Here is a 17,342-nt window from a genome sequence, read left to right as displayed (position 1 = left end):
ATTTCTTCAGGTGAGCAGGTAAGCTTAGAAAACTGTGGAAGCCCGTTTCCGCCACTCTGTTAAAAAAAATAAAAATAAATTATCTCATTATAATGAGATACTATCTCAAAATAATGAGTTATTTTGAGTTACTATCTCATTATTTTGAGTTACTATCTCGTTATTTTGAGTTACTATCTCGTTATTTTGAGTTACTATCTCATTATTTTGAGTTACTATCTCATTATAATGAGATACTATCTCATTATTTTGAGTTACTATCTCATTATTTTTGAGTTACTATCTCATTATTTGGAGTTATTATTATAATGAGATATTTTTTTTTTTTTAACAGAGTGGCGGAAACGGGCTTCCATAGAAAACAATGTGCATTTAAATCAATAGAAAATAAAGTAAATGAAAATGTAGTTCAAACTGATACTTAGCTTGATAAAGAAAATATACTTTATTAATGTAATGAATACCAAAAATTATTATTTTGTTAGGTAATAATCGGTTCGTACAAACCTCGTGCTTTTTCCCCCCCTTTTTTTCTTTTTATTCAGGCATGCGCGGGGCACCTCTCTGTAAATGTGGGTGGCGTTGTTTGTATGAAGGCACGGGAACAGCTGAACAGCTCGCAACGGCTTGTCCCGTGTGAAACGTGATGACAGCTCCCCGTACGGAGACCCGACAGTCACCCGTGGATCACCGTGGGCCACCTTCTTCCGTCGCCATGCTCTCTTGAGCCTGCGGGTTCGTCCAGGGAGACGCGGCTCGGTTCAATCCGTGGAGACGCGTAGCTGCTGAAAAAAAAAAGTTGTGTCGCTGAGGGGAGGCAACTGCCACAACACCACCACCACCTCCTCACATCACCGGCCTGAAGAAGAAGTTGGATATCTAGTCTGACTGGGTCTAACGGCCGGATCCAGGGACTCCAACAGAAACAACTCACAGGTAAGAAAAGCTACTAAAACCGTAACCCAAACCCAGGATGAACGACGTGGTTCTTTTTTTCTTTCTTTTAACAAGAACAGCTTCAGCTTGGTGGACATTTTCACGTTGTTTTTTTCTTCTTCTTCTGCTGAAGTAAATGCGCAGCAGACATAGTTTGTTCTGCATCCTGTGTTGGACGGATCCTGGACGGATCAATGGCGTGAGGTGAATGGGAGTGAACAGCACTAATGCTGCAGACAGAGAAATCACCCTGCTGGGTGTCAGCTGTGGCCTCTGCTGTCAGTTGTTAAATTATGAACACAGTCTCACACCAACTCTAACCACAAACACCTAAACCTTATAGTTCAGATCAGCTAGTTGCATACAGTCAGTGGATTAATTAAAAATTAGTGTTATATGGTAGTTGTGTATAGTATGATGCAGTGCAGTGAGAAACAGTTTTGTCTCAATTCAGTTTAAAAGTACTTTATTATCAATGATATGTCATAATTCCTATTATTTAAGTGTCTTGAGAGATTTGTGGATGGTGATGTTAGCATGTCAGTGCAATGACATGCTAACAGCTCAATAGCTAGGCAGCAGAGCCAATATTTCATAGTAATGTGTCCTGGATGACACTGTCAGTTGTTGGCAATCACTGGCAATCCACCTCATTTACTTTTGCTGCGCCTCTTTAAGTCCTTTTGAGACGCTGGAGTAGGGGATATGATCCGTGGCCATTATGATTGGTGGAAGAAATAGTTTGAACTTCCTGTTTCTCTCTCTGCATCCACGGAGTTTCCTTTAGGATTTAGCTATAAATCTAATAATAACTGCTTGCTTTTACTTTTTTTTTACATCCTGACATTTGCTGATGCTAGTATAATAATAAACCTTCATTAACATCTCAGATGCTCAAATAATAACTGGACTACAGCACAATTTTTTGTCTTAATAAGTTGAGTGAGCAGTTGAGGTTTTATTTGTCCAACTTATTTTATTATGCTCAATTGTGTTTGATAACCAGAAACATTAAAGGGTGACAAAAAAACAAAAATGTATCTGTAATGTGCAGATGCTCTATAACTTGTGCCCACCTAGGGCTGGACAATATATCAACAACAATCCATATATAGTGATAGACACATGATGATCATTTTCAATAGATAATGTATATGATAGAATATTGAGTAATTTCACTGAACTCCAATCCAGAACCGCACAGCATTCTGGGGGATGTAGGCAGAGGAAAGACTTTAGCCGTCCAACCTCTCAAAGCCAGCTAAGCAAAATTGGTGGCATCAACTAACTCACTCATTCTTTGGTTACCTAGCAACTCACTCACTCTTTAGTTACCTAGCAACAACCTGTTGGGTAACTTGCGCAGCAGCAGTTTCAATTTTTGCTAGCGTGTCTCATAACGGCTTAAAATAAACAATTACGTCATGGAGTGAAAACTGTGGAGGAAACAGGAAAGTCACGCCACCAGTTTGGTTTTTCAGATATTTAAAACAAAAAAAAGTAATCAGTAATTATTGATATTGACTGATTTGAAACGCTTATATTGTGACACCCACCTTTAACACTGTTCTGACTTGCATTTAATGACCATCTTCTCAGATAAATCTGGTCTATTTATCACAAACCCCGAATCAGGCAATCACATAGCAGCAACTAAATACATTAATAAGTATTAAAATGTGGTGAAGACAACTTGCAAAAGTTCAAACTGAACATCAGCGTGGCAGAGAACGGGGATTTAGACTGGCAGATGGATGGCGATCAAAGAAAGACAATAACTGCTTAATTAACCAACTTGTTATAAGCAAGATTTGAAGAATACCATTTCTGAACGCAGAACACGTCGTAACTTGAAACAGATGGGCTACAGCAGCAGAAAACCACACTGGGTGCCACTTCTGTCAGCTAAGAGCAGGAAACTGAGGCTACAATTCACACGAGCTCACCAAAACTGAATGTTACCAGATTGTAAAAACATTGCTTGGTTCAATGAGAGTCGGTTTCAGCTGCGAGAGTTTAAGGAAGGGTCAGAATTTGGTATAAACAACATAAAAGTATTGACCAATGATGTAGCATAAGTGTGGGTTGATTACCATTGTCAAGGTTTTGAAATGTCGCAGTTTCAAATGTGTATTTTTTCCAATAGTTTACGACCCTTTTAATGAGATGAAGAAAAGGCTTTAGAGGAATCAGTCGCTCTGCCTTTCCCGTCCTCTGTGTTTTAATCCAGTACCAATCTATTTTCTATTTTCTCTTGGCCCGATAACTGAACCTTGGGGAACACCTTTAGCTTCACAAAGGATGCTGGAGGAGAGAACAGTAGAGAGATGTTTGTTTCCTGGCTGTTAATTTTAAGGATTTATGTGGGTTTTGCTGACAGTGTTGCATGACATAAACACAGAAAAACACACTGCTAGATTCAAAATGTAAGTTATGTTCAAAGTGAGACATGATAAGACTTTGTTGTTCAAATGTTTGCTGACACAATTAGCCAGAAATATTGTTTATGTTTATTTAACTGTTAGAACAAGCTAAGAGCTAAGAGCAGGTATCTGAGTTTTACCATAAAACAGTTTGATTCAGCCTCACCTCTGTTCTTCAGCAACTCGTAAAGGTTTTTAATGCATTTCTTACACTGAATTATTAAAGACTAACGGGGTCAGATATCTGAACATAGTAGTGAAGAAATATGAGATCAGTGTTTACCTTTGTGTGCATTACATGTCTCACTAGCACTGTATAGTTGTTTGTTTAATAAATCTGATAAATTGTGCTGTTTTGTGCAACTCAGAGATTAAACAGATGTAGTTCATCTTTACATACTAAACAAAAGTTCCAGTTAAAGTAAAAAAGATGTTGTCAGTTACTGAAAATACATGGAAACGGGTAGTGAAAAACTCTATTTGCTGAATTAACTTAGACGTTTTTATGTTGTTCATGAAACTAGTTTATATATACATTTTTTTTTTTACTTTTTATTCTAAATGTTATGAATGCATACATGTCACTGTACTTCAACTGCTCTCCTCTCTGCCTTACGTTTTTCAGACTTGCATTGTTTTTAATTAATCAGACGACAACTGAACTAGTTGGTATGTTTGCATTGATTTAATTAAAATCTGACAAGTTGAGAGCTAGTAACCAAGTATCATTAATCAACAGATGTGTTTAGATAAATAAATGACAATACTTTAAAACATTTTACACTCTGCCGTTATAAAATAGTTTATAGTTCACAAAATGTTATTTATGTCACTAACAGTATCTGAATTATATTTTTTTATGTATTACGTCTGAAAGGATTTATTTTAAGAAAGCTGTAACAATTACAGTTTTTTGTGGCTCCTTTTACAACTTGTATGTTTTGTAAAGCTCTGACCCATAAAATGTGAACAAGATCTATAATTAAGGAAAGCAGTTCAGGGTTTCCCCCAGAAAACTTGCTAAACCCGGTGCTCGGGGCGATTGGGCAGCCATTCATCCAGCCGGCCGCCATGTTTTTGAATTAAAAAATGTTTAAAGTTGACAGCAAATTTGAAAATATCACCTGATAGTTTTGCATTATTGGAAAACTGGAAGAGTAATACCTAAACATCAACTATAAAGCCTTAAAAATGGCAATAGTTTAAAAAAAACTAAAATAAATAAACAATTCTCAGCCTGGTGGGGGCACAAGTAAAGCCTGGTAACCCGCCAGGCTTATTACACACTGTGGGAAACCCTGCAGTCAACTTATTTTTTTTCCTGAGTATCTAGCTGGTATTAAATATTCTTAGCAGCAGAGCTGAGTCAATGTCACACCTTGTGTGAAAGAGCAGTTGTTGCTAACCACACTGCAAACTAAAAACCCACTTGTTCTGGATTGTATTTGAAACGTAATCAATTACAAATTTATTGATGGAACTTGACTTAATGCCGTTTTTTGATTGTTGATTCTATGTTGCATTGTGTTTCTGTGTTTGATATGATGTAAAGCACTTTGAAATGCCTTGCTGCTGAAATGTGCCATACAAATAAAATTTGATTTGATTTTGATTTGACTGCAAAAAAGAAAATGGAGCATATAGTCAAATTAAGTTAGTCAAACTTAATTTATTTACATTTGTTGAAAGTGAAAACTGAATACATTTACTCGAATAAGGTTAATTTGATTACTTGTAACAAATGAATTCATTTTTTCAAGTTTTAAAGTCTGTTTTCTTTTTTCAGAGCAGGATTTAGTTCAAATGTTCAAATTATATTATCCATTAGCATATGTAACATTAGTAGTTGCAAACAGAGGTGTATCTGTGTATTCTTTTCAGAATATAGAAGCTTATCTTCATTCTCAGATTTTGTATTTGTTTCCAAATCTACAACAAACAAAAGTTGAAAGGTGAAAATGATAAAGCAGAACAGCTTTGCTGTAAAACATTCAGCCTTATTTTCTGCTCACTATTTTTTTTAAAAAGTTGCCTGATTAACATCAAACATCTTCACAGAAAATTATTTTTATGACTTTTGCATTTCTTTGCTCAATTTTAATCACCTCACTCGCACTGAAAGCAGCTAACTTTAAGTTTTTTTTCCAACCACGTCGGCACCGAACAGCATGGTTTTCTTGCTAAGTTATAATGAGAACACGTTATAAAATGAAGCAACATTCAGTTTTTATGCTCCTTTAATCTGGAACAAACTTCCAGAAAACAATGACTTCCTCTAAATCAAGGCTGTTTTTGATTAAAATAACTGGAACATCATAAACTGTAGTCTGTTCTTTAATCTGTAATAATGGTTTAGCCTTTACTTTGCCACTTGCTTTTTGATTGTTTTTCCTTCTGACTGTGTAAAGCACTTTGAATTGGCTTGTTGCTCAAAATGTGCTCCAGAAACAAAATTGTCTTGTTTATCTAAAAATGTGGCAGTGGTAACATTTATTATTGTGTTTATAAAACACATCATTTACAGATCATGTGTTTAGTAAACTGCGTGAAGGGAAATGTAGTCATTTTAAACTTGATAAAAACATCATTGGAAGTTGAAGGACGATCAGAAATATGGAACGTTTTCCCCAGAAAACTTGCCAAGCCTGTTGGTTGGGTGCTAGGGCAGACATTTATCCAGCGGCCCGCCATATTTTTGAGTTAATTTTTTTTTAATTGACAGGAAATTTGAAAATATCACTTAATAATTATGTGTTATTGGAAGATTGGAAGATTAGTATCTGAGCACCAACTATAAAGTCTTAAAAAATGCAAACATTTAAAAAAAACTTGGTGGGGGCACAAGTAAAGCCTGGTGGCCTGCCAGGCTTATAATACATTGAGGGGAACCCTGAATATGGGAAGCATAAACTTTTCTAATAAACTCTACTTGATTCCTATTTGAGTAAATAACATGAATTTTAATAGTTTTCAAATTTGATATTTTCTTCATAGGCATGGATATTTTAAACATTTCCGAACCAGAGATCTCAAGGATATTAAAAGTTTTGTAGCTTTTTCTAAAATCTTGGATGTTCGATTTTATTTTTTTTCAGAGTAGGGTTTCCCTCAGTGCATTATCAGCCTGGCGGGCCACCAGGCTTTACTTGTGCCCCCGCCAGGCTAAGCATTGCTTATTTATTTAAGTCTTTGTAAAATGTTTGCATTTATTACAACTTTATAGTTAGTGTTCAGGTATTAATCTTCCAATCTTTCAATAACACATAATTATAAAATTTTCAAATTTCCTGTCAACTTTAAACATTTTTCAACTGAAAACATGTCGGGCTGCTGGATGAACGACTGCCCTGGGACCCAACTACTGGGCTTTGCAAACTTTCTGGGGGAAACCTTGTCGGAGGAATCATTTCTCTGACTCACCATTGATCCAAAGATATTATTGCTTAGCTCTACGGTTTAACCATGTTGTATAACCACGAGTATTTTGGCAATACCTGAATAGATTATTGCAGGGGAGGATTATAGCAAGGCTTGTCCTCTAAGATGATTCATAAATGCATTAGAAGAACTTTTATAGAATTATAAAGCAAATAGATTTTAGCAGAGTGCTCTAGAAATCTCTCAACATTGTCCTCAATTCACCCCTAACCCTTATTAAAGTTTGAATTCCTGTATTTTCTGGGTTTCCCCACATTTCTCTGTGAATTCATGATGTTTCTGCAGCCAAGATATGATCCCATGTGAGAAATCTGTTGTGTAACAGCTCATATGCAAACTATTAGGACTAGGCTGTGTTTTTAAGGGTGCGGCATATCCCTAGGCACCTCTCTGGGGTCCTCCTTATTCCATACAAACGGTATCTATGGCAACACATCCTCGGCCCCTTTTGCAGCAAACATACAAGCTGTTTCCTTCTCCCTCTGGAAAGGTTTATGCAAAAAAGAAAAAAAAGGAAGGCATTTCCATCCGCCCGGCTCCTGTAAACACATGCATGTGCGTCATACAGTCTAAGTCATTGATATTTAACATGTGCACGCTTTGGAGGGGGAAAGGAATGAAGAATATGTGACCAGAGGGAAGTTATGGAACATGAAGGCAACAACGTCAGGATGAGACGAGATTCGGAAAGCGGCCTGGCAGAGTTTCTCTGCCTTTGGAATGCTTGTGTGTTAGCCAGACTGTTGCAGAGATGCTGGAATGCAAACTAAATGAAAATGTGAAGAATGAGGTGGATTTATGCAGAGCGCCGTTCGAGCCAAAGAAAGAGTGTTTCCAGTCACTTTAAACAAACCCACCCAGGGATTTTCCTACAATCAGCAGCAACCTCTGCAGATTTCCAGTACCTCCTCTCAGCTGTTAAAGACAATGGCCACTTAATGGTGCACAACATCTCAAATGTTCCAGGTAGTACATGTAAACCATTCCTATTTATAAAGGTCAGAGTAGAAATTCTGGAAAGGACTGATGTAACTTTCAGTCAGAGACACAGCTGGTGAATTAGGGACATTTAGAAACTGTAGTCACATTTACCCATTTAAGCAAATTTAAATTGGGGAACTTAGAGAGCACTTGACAAAAGCAACAACCCATATTGCATTCTAAAAAAACTGGTAAAGACAATAGAGGGACCAGTTTGTGCAAATCCTTTGTATCCTGCTTTCTTTCACCACTTCTCTGATTGTGCTTACTGTGGTATTCACGCCTCTCAGTACCAAATATTTCAACAGCGTTTGGCGTCTTTAAGCATTTGACTCAGCTTGCCAGATGTTCTCTTTTCATCCAGCAGTGGATAGTAAAATGGAAAGCATAAACTCTGGGCTGTATCAGAAGCAAAACTGACTTATGTTGAAATGATGAGTCCAGAAAATAATACAAACCTCCAGGACACTTCAAAGTTGTTTTCAGTTGTTTATCTTTTTTCAGTTGACCATTTAAAGCAGATTAATGAAACATAAAAGTACTAGATTTAGTTACCCAGAGTGGTGGTCCCCAGCTGTAGGCCCAATGTCCTGCATGCTTAGATGTTTTCATACCTTTACACCTGATTCAAATGATTAACCACTCATCATGTCATCAGGAGTGATCAGTCAGGGAACACTGAAAAGTTGGTGGACAGGAGGTTCTGAGGAGTTCAACACTACTGGTTAAGAGCAGTGAAATAGAAATCAATCAATCACATTGTTGCTAGTTGATGGTTTTCTTTGATGTCCAACCTGCTGATTCCAATTTTGACAATTCAGATTTTGTTACAAAAGACTATAAAATGTACAGATGCAGGGTTTTCCTTGAGAAAACCGGTTAAACCTGGTAGTCGGGGCACTAGGGGAGTCCACCAGTGGCCAAATGTGTTTTTGTGTAAAAAAAAATGTTAAAAATCTGGAGGAGCATAATCTGGAAATAATAGCGTGAGGCCAACAGACAGGTGCAGGGACGATGCAATTGGCCTAGTTCAATGCGTCAACTGTGTCTTAATCCATCTTTACTGTCATCGTTACTGGTAAAAAATCCCCAATTTAAAATAATCAAATGATTCTTAGCCTGGTGGGGTGGCAAGTAAAGCCTGGTGGCCCGCCAGGCTTATAATACACAGATGAATGTGTGAGAACTTTGTTTTAGTTCCAGAGTTTAATACTACATTAACTTTTGTTGCTTTGCTTATGTCTAATTTCATTTTACTTTTTTGTGAACTAAGTCATGAGTGCATCTAACAACGGGCAATTTATTAGTTTATTTAATCACTGAAGAAAGGGAGACCTCTCAGTTTTGATGCTTTTAATTAACAAAAGAAACATACTGTTACTGGTTGACTGATTGGTGCATCAGTTTGTTAAAACCTTCTTGACCAATGACGTTAGTATTTCACAGTGTAGGCATTCATGCATGCCTCAGTTGTCAGCAAAGACGTTACTGCTTAGTTATGTGAAGACATTGGCTGTTGCTTTCTGTTACCAAGACAACACTAAAGTCCTAATCATCTACTAACTGGGTCACTCCAAAACCCTAATTTATTTTTTAGGGTGATTCAAAGTTGTATTTGTTTCTTTGTATCATTGTCCATAAACAAAGTGTGAATGACCAAAGGAAACAGACACAGCAAAAACAGTCCATGACCGTCACAATTCCAGTGTTTTTGTGATGTTCCTTTTCTGAAATGTTAGATTTACACCAGATGTAACATGGCTCACACTTCCCAAAATGTTCCACTTGTCAGTCAGACTCACCCCAAAACTCTTGGGGCTCACCAAGATGTTTTTTCGCTAGTGTAAGACTCGCCTTTGTGTTCGTTTTGGCCAGCAGTGATGTTGGCTTTGGAACTCCCACGTAATTTCCATCTATTCTGTTTCTTTTATGTTTCCTGAATCATGAACTCTGACTTTAACTGAGGCAATGGAGACCTGAAGTATTTTAGATTTTTTTTCTTGGTACTTTTGTGACCTTCTGGATGAGTCGTCGATGCACTTTTGGAGCAATTTCAGTAGCCGAAAAACATCTGGAAAAGTTTACCACTCTTTCATGATTCTCCATAGGGATGTGTGTAGGCCGATAACAATGACAAATTTTATTATTGCGATAAACAATAATATTGTTGTTATGAGTAATAGCATAATAATGCAAGAAAACATTCTTAAAGATCAATAAACTTTAAATTCTTATAAACATTTAACACTGGAACTGGACGACAACTTAAATAACCAAAATAAATAAACAAAACAAAAAAACAACACATAAAATGAATTATTGTAAATAATATTGTCCTTCAAAAAAAAGGGAGAAAAGAGGAAAACGATAAATCATCTAAATGAAAATTATTGAGTTTAAGTTATCATTTAGTTAATTGATTTAAAATTCATACCTATTGTGATGGGTGGCGATAATAATACATACATGTTTTTGGTGTAAAATCAACAATAAAAATAAAACACAGAAACTAATATTAATATTTTTTGACCTATTAGATAACCCTTAATATGATAAAAATGGAGTTTTGCTAAAAGTACAAGTCCAGGAGAGAGTTGAGTCCTGAATAATTGAATTTCATGTTCATTTTTGCGCAAGCTGCATATATTTGATAATTTACTAGGTATAGTTTTTATCTAGATTAGATATTTCTTTATAAAGAAGATACACAGTAATATCTACACTGGTTTTGGTTTTGTCGTGCTGTCAGAGGGAGTTCCTGTGGTATCGACTTTATAAACAAACGGTCATAAAATTTCTCCACATGACGGCTGTCAGCCGGCCGCAGCCTCGTCACACTCCCCTCTCTTACCAGCCCTCAGCCCCTCGTCATTCATATCTGCTGACAGACCGAACGAGCAGCAGATGTCCCGCAGTTTGTGATGTCTAGAACTGTCCCGTGTCGTCCACCTGCCTGAATGTGTTTGTGTGGACTCAGCGTTCTGGACGGCAGCTGGCTTCCCAGTAAACAAACGGTATCATCCGCTGTCATTCAGCGTGCTCCAGAGGATTCTCCCTGTGTGTGTTTATGACCAGATGTCTGAAAATGAAGCAGAGTATTGTCGAGACACCACCGGTCAGCACATAGGATTTCTTTTTGCTCTACTCAGAAGGTTTTGTTTCTAACTAGACCTGTTTGAGCTTGAAAAGCTGACATGACTCAGAGTTCTGTCAAACTTACACCAGTTCGTACTGTGGAAAATAATTGTCCATCTTTTAACTTAGAATCAGGAGTTGTGCAACCACTAAAAGCAGAAAAAATGCCTATTTAAAATCATAAATATCTGCCTGGTTTGATTATTCAGGTCTGATATATTGCAATGTTCGGTTGGTTGTTTGCATACATTTATCATTTTAACTTACTTTTTTCATATTAATTACAATCACCAGTAGACACACCTTTACAAACATTTTAGAATTTTATTGCTAATCAGGGTTTCCCCTAGTGTATTACAAGCCTGGCGGGCCACCAGGCTTTACTTGTGACCCCACCAGGCCAAGGTTGTTTATTTGCTTTGTTTATGTCTCCCTTTTCTAAGACTCTATAGTTGCTGTTTGGGTTTTGTTAAAGTCTTCCAATAACACATTTACCTAATCATATTTTCAAATTTCCTGTCAACTTTAAACATTTAAAAAATATTTTTTAACTCAACAATGAAACATTTTTAACTCAAAGCCACGATAGATCACTGGATGGCTGACCTAGCACCCCAACCACCAGCGTTAGCAGGTTTTCTGCTAATTGATTAGCAAATGCTAACCGATTAGCAAATGCTAATCATGAACATTTGCTGGATGCGATTATTCAGGTCTGGAGTTTTGAAACCTTCCACAGATAAAATTGGTTCTCAGTTAGTAGAAGTTTTACTCACTGTGTCACACAGTCCTATGACATTTTATACAGATATGATGTTGTTTGTTTTGGCTTATTACTTTTTTCTTGCTTAATATGTTTAATGTATTTGTCATTTTATTTAAAAAAAACACCAAAATGCTATTATTACATTATTCAAACCTTATTTAGATATTTTTTAGTTTAGTTTTGGGTTGCTTTAGTAAACATTTTTAAGAATTAATTATTGGTTCACAATTAACACAAGAATTTTTACACTTCTTTGTTGTTTTTCTCATACTACATTTAATTTTTTTCATTAATTTTATTTTTTGATATTGACATTTTTTTGCCTCTATGATAATCTTTAAGTGGATTGATAATTAAGATCTAGATGGTTGTTCACTGGTAGTTCAGAAAATTAACATTTGTCATTTTATTTTACATGCAATGTTTGTTTTTTGTTAATAGTCATCAGTTGTTCCATTGTTATTAAACTAAAATGGTATTTTTGTTAAAATCATAAGCAAAAGCTGGATTTGATTATTAGATTCTCCTCCAATTTAGTTAATTCACAACTACTACAATAATGTTAATGTTACAAAATCACCATTTGTTCCATTATTTATATTAAAAACGATAAACTTTCAGATTTGATTGATCAGGTCTGGTTCACTGGACTCTCCAGCAGAGGACACTGATTCTCTACGCAGAGAGGCAGAAAAGAGTCAGCAGCAAAGAAACTTTGGACAGTTGAACCTTTAAGCTGTAATGGAAATACTGATCAAATCAATCAATCAATTTTTATTTTTATAGCACATTTCAGCAACAGGCATTTCAAAGTGCTTTACATTGTAAAAAAACACAATAATACAACCATAAAACACAGTCAACAATTGAAACATTGTATTTAGTCAAATGCCGTGTTAAATGTTGTCATTGATTATATTTTAAAAGCAACTCTAAACAGGTCTAGATTTAAAAAACTCAGTGTTTCGACTGTTTTTCTGGAAGTTTGTTACAGGCTGGTGGCGAATGAAATTTGTTACATGTAAGAAAGAAAACCTACATTTATTGGTTATATGTCTTAAATGTAAAACTTTCTGGGGAAAGGGGGCGACATTAAGGACTAATTTTGTTCCTATTTTTATTACAAATCAACAATTTAACCTTGATGAATAACGTCAATCTATTGCTGACTGGAATATGTTGATTACTTCTACTGTTTAAAATATCTCCTGCTTTTGTTGCGTTTGGATCCTTTTATATTGCTAGGAATGTTAAGCTCTGTTTTAAAAAGTTGTTTGCATTAAACTAAGACTAATTTTACTGTAGGTTTTCCCTCAGTGTCAGGAGATTAGCTGTATGAATTTCTTACCATATTGTAAGCGCCTAGTATCACATGCGTATTGTAACTAAAGGGTGTTTAGGTTTTAGGGTCATGTCCTGGGTTAGGCAGCTGGTGTGTTGCCCATCTGTCAGCTGTGCTGCATGTGTAGCGTGTTGTCTGCTGTTGTGTTTGTCAGCTGTTGACTGTTGTAATCCTGTTACTTTCTCCAGCACTACGCCAAATGGCACACTCCAGCTACAGCCACACAGTCTCAATTAGTTCCTTTAACTTCCAATACAATGTCATTAATCGGTTTGTTCACATTTATCTTTTTATTTATTCATTTCCACAGATTCTGACGTACCTTTTTTTGCTCTTAAAGACATAATGTTACTTTTTTTGCACTTTTGTTGTGCAAAGTCAGTCCCGATGCTTATCAGAAAAGCCCTTTAGTCTTTATGAAAGAGACACGCCTGGAAATAGCTTGTCAACAAGAGATTAAGTGCTTGAAATGCTCCTTGTACTTTACAGGACTTCACAAGTAAAACAGATTAATAGTTTTCCTGGTGGACATTTCCTCCTGCCACACCTGGAACCACCAGGAACTGGTAAATAAGCTACTTTACTATAGCTTATTTAAGTTTTTATTAAAATAAAAAAGTTGCAATACGTCACTGAGATTCCATTCTTAATTTTTTTTAAATATCTAATTTATTTTTTTAAAAATTTATGTAGAAAAAGGTATTTTTTAATTTTGCATAATCTCAGAAAATTAAAAAAAAAAATCATCAGTTTTGTGAAACTTATTTAGCGAAGAACAAAATACCCCACACTAAATAAGAATTTTTTTCAGGAAATTAAAAATGCGACATTTATTTGCAGCTATGCCAATTCCTTTAACATAAATGTAGCTGAATTTTTTTTGTTTATACTTTGTGAGGTTGATTAAATTACTCTGAAATCAGAGGCACTTTTAATTAGTAATCCATTAGTTCCTGTAGGACTCCATCTAAAACAATTGTAACTGCCTATTTTAACGGTTTAAACACCAAATATATCTTGATGTGCATCAACAGATTAAAAATAAACACAACTCATGCCAGACTGCAGATCTAGACTTTTTCCCCTTTATATAACACTTTATCAAATAAAAACATTACAGTGGAGCCATATTGGGACTACTACTACAGTTGTTAATATACCAGGTATAGCTATAAGATAGTAGCTCCTGATATAAACTTCTCTTTATCCTCATTCAAAGAAGGAAATGAAAGTAAAATAATGGGACATTTGGTATAAAACACAGGTCGGAGACTTAAATTCAACTTGCCATCAGAAAATCTCAAAATCTAGGTTTGAAAACGTAGCACATTTTTAGTGTGAGATGCAATAAAAGTAACTTTTTCTTAAGGATTTTTACATATTTACCAGGAGTTCCAGATTGTTATTTAAGTTTAATTGACCTGTCGGTAGCTGTAAACTATTTTTTAGGCATAAAGTGAACAGATTTTGCAGCATTAATGATTATCAGTAATTAAACTTTCTAGTTGTACTAACAAAGATCACATGATGACTTGGGTGAAAACTGACTATTCCGTGTAAATGTTCTCAGGGTGTAAAGTATTCCTGGAAAACTGCCATGACACAGTTCCTGTGCGGTCAGTTTCCAGATCACAAGGTGAAAGTCAGCGAGTGCCAAGGCTGCCGACGCACTCATGAACTTAGAGATAACAGTAAGGAGCTTGTCTGGCTGGATGCAGATCCAAAGGATTAGCTTCTGCAGCATGGCGTCTCCTTCTTGCCCCACTGCAGAAGTCAGGAAACTTTAGGTTCAGCTTTGGGGCCCAAATGAAATTGAACTAAATAATCCAGTATAAATGCATTTTTTCCATAGTTTTGACTTATTTGGAGGTTCTCATCTTCAGACAAGAACTTCATATCTTAACATCCTAGACAGGCGGCATTGGTAAAATGGACTGAACTTGTAGAGCTTTTCCAGTCCTTTTGACCACTCAAAGCGCTTTAAACTACAGCTACAAGGTATTCACCCATTCGCACACCAACACACAGATTGGTAGGCAATTTGGGGTTAAGTGCCTTGCCCAGAGGTACGTCAACATCTGGCAGGAGAAAGCTGGAATCAAACCTACAACCCTCCGATCGCAAGACAACTGCTCTACCCACACAGCTACAGTGTTATTTAAAAAGTAGCAGTTTTTGTAGCACAGTGTCACTGAGAATGGCAGAATCTATTTTAAAAAAACAAGTTCAGTTCCTAGAATCTTTGAAAGAGAAAACGGCTCGTAGCATCACAGGTCCGAAGCCAAACTTAACAATGAAAATCAGCTGTTTATCCACATATTCACTATTTTTCTCAAACCAAACTCATCATAAAAACCCCAAATAAATAAACAATGCTTAGCCTGGTGGTGTCACAAGTAAAGCCTGGTGGCCCGCCAGGCTTATAATACACTGGGGGAAACCCTGGCATGTTTTCTTCACTTTCTATGAAAATCAAAGATTGCTAATTTAATATTCTTGACAATAAAATAGTCCCAAAAAAGTCATGTATAAATTATGAAAACATGCTTCAGTTACATTTATTTTATTATAGTTTTTATGGTTACCATTGGGTGTTTTTGGTTGGAAGACAAGAATAATTTCTCATTCTCAATGCTTCTGCAGTAATATGGGAAAAATGAATTTGTTTTAAGGTTTTTTGCTCACCTTTATCAGGGGTGCCAAAAAGTTTAGAGGGTTGTGCATGCTGTGTTAATGTTTGGTGCAGGCAGAAATTTGTTTAGCCTACTTCTCAGAAATTAAATGTGAGAATGACTTTGGTTAAACATGTTTCCAATTCTCTGAAAAGCGACATGATGATGAGTCTTAGCAGCTTCTCTGATTTGTTTGAAGAGTTTTACAGAGAGTTTAATGACAAACTTTGGTTCCTCTTTACAGCCGACAGTGGATCTGTTTATGGAAACAGTTCAGAGGAACTTTTTGTGAAATTTAATACTAACTCTGATCATAAGCCTATTTGTGTCATTCCTGAATCAGTTACAGTATTTGTGAAGAAAAGCAGCACAAGCAACCCCTCGCTCAGACCAGTGAGATTTCCGTTGTTGAACACAAACCTTGAATCTCTTTCCTCACTTGGTTGTTTAGTCTGTCTATGCTGGTAAGACACATGGAAACTTTGTGCTTTCGCAGTCGAGAGGAAAAACAAAACTGAAAGCTGTCCAGCTGTTCACAACCAACCTTAATTTGTTTAAAAATGTGTGATGAAATGTTGGAGGAATTTATTTTCTATTTTTGTCAGATTGTTGAAGCATCTTCAGCTGAATCCAGCAGTATCAGTCAGTTTACAGGAAATCCAACGATGCACTGCAGCGTGTCAGATTAGAAAACCGTTTCATGGAAACTTTTCACAAACAGGCAAGCCGAGGCATGTTTCAGTCACCTGAGATGCATCAGGTGCTTCATTGATAGGATGAGCAAAAAACAAAAGTCCCTATTTCCTACCAGAAATATCAAGAAAACTGTTGAATATAGCCAAAGATGGATGCCTTTATGTTATTCAGCAGCCTAATTTACCTGTAGTAAAGAGGTTTTATTGAAATCCAATAAAAAATACATATTTGACAAGTGGTCAAAAGATACTCAATTGTCTTTTTTTTTTAATATTTTAGCATTGGAAGCATTTTTGCAGCCAAATAAATATTTATTTGACAATCCCAGAGCCCTGCAAAAAGATTTAGCTTGTTAAGATCACATATCAGGCTGGAGAAAATAGCTTTTGGGGTTTGGTTTCAACAGGTTTTTCTTAATATGGTATCCTAAAAATGCCATGTGTGCTGTTAAAATTAGTTTTATTTTTCAAAACGACATTTTTTAATGTACCTTCATTTTAAAAGTAAGCTATTTATAGTGTGCATTTTCTTGTTGTACAGTGTGATTTATATATACTTACAGAATGTCATTGCAAATAAGTGTCAAATTGATTTCATTTTTGAGTAATCGCCTTTTGAAAACCCCATCTTTTTCAATTCAAATGTGGGTTTGTTTTGATTTACACCTACCCCGCAAAATCTAAAGAACCGTTAATCATAATGTGCTAAAATTTTCTCTGCTCCTTTCTGGTAATATCTTGATACACCAAGCATCAGCCATTTTTTTCTTTTCAACACACACTAACTTCCACCTAGAAACAAGAAGCAGCCTCCAAAAGTATTAATAACTAGTATTCTAATATTTATCTGGAAGGAAGGAAGAAAACCCCACAGTCGTGTGGGTCGTCTCAGTTCCTTTTTTTTGGTCTTCAGTGGAGAAGCTGAGAAATTATTCTCCTTTTATCATTCTCACA

The 17,342-nt window shown here is 36.0% G+C and overlaps 1 protein-coding gene across 2 annotated transcripts in view; it reads left to right on the top strand.

Annotated features, from left to right (window-relative positions):
• The first annotated feature begins 643 nt into the window (after positions 1-643).
• dnmbp (dynamin binding protein) overlaps positions 644-17,342 on the top strand; it is a 67,266-nt gene continuing 50,567 nt past the window's right edge. Inside the window, exon 1 of one of the 2 annotated variants that reach the window (XM_032573541.1) lies at positions 644-936. The gene's annotated coding sequence lies outside the window, so the exon portion shown is untranslated. The remainder of the gene's footprint in view (positions 937-17,342) is intronic. The other variant, XM_032573542.1, reaches the window with a different exon arrangement.

Source organism: Xiphophorus hellerii, chromosome 10, assembly GCF_003331165.1.
Source record: "Xiphophorus hellerii strain 12219 chromosome 10, Xiphophorus_hellerii-4.1, whole genome shotgun sequence".
Taxonomy (NCBI): domain Eukaryota; kingdom Metazoa; phylum Chordata; class Actinopteri; order Cyprinodontiformes; family Poeciliidae; genus Xiphophorus; species Xiphophorus hellerii.
The sequence above is the reverse complement of the archived record's forward strand: the minus strand, read 5'-3'. Positions and strand labels throughout refer to the sequence as shown.